Source organism: Limulus polyphemus, unplaced genomic scaffold (assembly GCF_000517525.1).
Source record: "Limulus polyphemus unplaced genomic scaffold, Limulus_polyphemus-2.1.2 Scaffold3420, whole genome shotgun sequence".
Classification (NCBI taxonomy): domain Eukaryota; kingdom Metazoa; phylum Arthropoda; class Merostomata; order Xiphosura; family Limulidae; genus Limulus; species Limulus polyphemus.
Window position 1 is genome coordinate 80,875 of NW_013669030.1, and position 2,543 is coordinate 83,417.

At 38.0% G+C, this 2,543-nt stretch overlaps 1 protein-coding gene across 1 annotated transcript in view; it reads left to right on the forward strand.

Annotated features, from left to right (window-relative positions):
• Window positions 1-2,543, forward strand: part of LOC106469313 (multidrug resistance-associated protein 1-like) — a 115,056-nt gene that overhangs the window by 75,589 nt on the left and 36,924 nt on the right. The gene's annotated exons all lie outside the window — the stretch shown is intronic.

Consider the following 2,543-nt stretch of genomic DNA (forward strand, 5'->3'; position numbering starts at 1 on the left):
GACTATTCCCGAAGGTTCGAGAGAAGTGGCGTGACATTAGTCACATGACCTCACTCACGCAACAGTACGTTCAAATCTTTAGAACATATTCAGGTTTACATAGATCAGAACCAGGTCTTAATGCCTTTAGATGGGGTACCATATTCATTAACATCTAAGCTTAAAGTAAAATATATAATTTTACAAAACTGCTTGCCCCCCAGTGGCACAGCGACATGTCTGCGGACTTATAACGGTAGAAACCGGGTATTGATACCCATGGTGGTCAGAGCACAGATAGTCCATTGTGTAGCTTTGTGCTTAATTACGAACAAACAAAATTGCTTTAACACTTCAAATGAAAATAATAAATTTCTCGATTATAATCGGTTCGTATTTGGTATAAAATTACTAATTACTTTCAAAAGAAAACGTAAAGAACTTGTGAGTCACATCAGAATTGATATTGTTGTGACATTGTACTTTCATTAATAGGGTTCGTTTAAATGATTTGGTAAGAATAATTTGAAGTACAGTCTATGTAGCAATAACAAATTAGTTAATTTCTTCCTTAACATTTTTATGAACTTGTACACTATTGTAATTTATAGGCCTTAGCTTACAAATGACGTTCAAATGGAAATACTTCGCTAACATTACTATGACTAATGTAAAAAATAAACTTTCTTGCACAATTTCAGGGTTAATTGGTGGAGTAACTGAATATATGTGATAACCAGTACTAATCCAAATACTTCACTGACACTCTACCACTAAAAACAAAATTTACTGATTGGTTGCTAGCATAGAGCAAAACACATTGACTCAGTGTTTCACTGATTTTCGTATTTATAATCTGCTCTCGCCTTCCGATACTTCTTAAATTTACTAGGTTCTTGACATCAAATTTAGAACTTTTTAGGCATTTTAGGTTACTTTAATATCATGTGCCCTCTAGCTAGCTTTTAAATTGAAATGATTTATATCTTACAACATTACTGTGTAGCTAAATGTTTTGAAAGGCTTATCCTATAAACTTTACTAACATAATAGATAGAATTTAAAGTAAGTAGGTAGGCAGCCTTTATTAGCCGTGACAAAGCAGCTCATAGAATGGCTCCACTCATGGACTATCATGAGTAAAGCTAAAGGGAATCCTGTTCGTCCCAGCTGATCATCGAATTGAATAAATTGGGGTTGGTTTACTTTTAAAAATTTAGGGAACTTGGTTCGCCTATTGCACTGTTTCCAGAGCACTGTTCCTCAGGACTCCCCAAGGTGCATTACTTCCCAGATTCTACAAGTGGAGCTAGGGAGTTCTTACCACACCCAGTTTCCAGTCACCGGGGTGGTAGACAGAGGCATTTCCTCCAGAGTGTTCAAGTGATTACATTCACTCTTAGAAAAGAGGGCAAAGTTGGGGCCCTCCTACCTGAGCCCATGGATATTTTTTCCAGATATGAGTAGGAGAGGCACCAGCCTCCATAGAAGCCTACTCCTAATACTGGTTCAGATTTGATGCTAAGCTATCCAGTTGGGATATGCATGGACCTTCTTTTTGATCAATGTTGATTTAGTATATTGGAAGGAAGTCCACTATCTCCTTGTAATTCCAAATGCAGAGTGGTCCCATCCTAGATCCTTCCTTGGTTGAGTATAGTTGTTCCACATCCTCCCCTAATTCTGAGGGCAAGTGGAAGACTCCTGTTCATAATTCCAGACTGGATGAGTTCTGTTCCTTTGGTTGAGTAAGGCATACATGATCCCATCATTCTGAGCCTGTGGTGTTGCCTTTTAGTCTTCTTCAGGAGTAGGAGGTTTGTCTGCTTTAATGTTGCTTACTTGTCGTGATTTCAGTGGTTCAGAATGCATCACTCTATGGCTACAGGTTTGGCTTTAATTAAAAATATATATATATATATAATTTTGTGGTCCAATTGCCCCAGCCACCAACTTGGGATATAGGGACCTAGTCCCCTTAATTCCAACCATGAGTAGTGGAACTTCACTATCTGGTTGGGACTGGCTTATAATGATGATTACTCATGTACTATTCCATCCTAATACATGAACTAAGTTCTGGGTGAAAAGCATACATCATGGTAGATCCATGATCTATGCAGTCACTTTCTGTATGAATAATGCCCTCACCAGCTTCTCCACTTTCTCAATGTGGGATTTTAGCCATAAGTAGTAGTGAAGGTGTGTTTTGGAAGTTAACATTTTCCTAAATTGAAAATGTATTTCTAATAATACTTACCTTCACTGACCCTCTCCCCCTCCTTCTTTCTCCCCACTAAGAGCTGGTGTTAGAGACTGGGATAGTTTCAGTCTCAAAAAAGTGATAAAATCATCTGAATGAGGTACTTATATACAGTACCAAGATAGAGGACGCATTGACATAGGTGGAGAGTATCACCAGACACATATTGCCAAGGGCAATTGAGTGGGGTATAAAAGAGGAAGCAAGAAAAAATCAGACCAATGCTTAGGTGGGAAAAGATGAAACCCTGGTGATCAAATAATAGCTATAAGTGTCAGCGGAGGTAAGTATTATTGGAAAT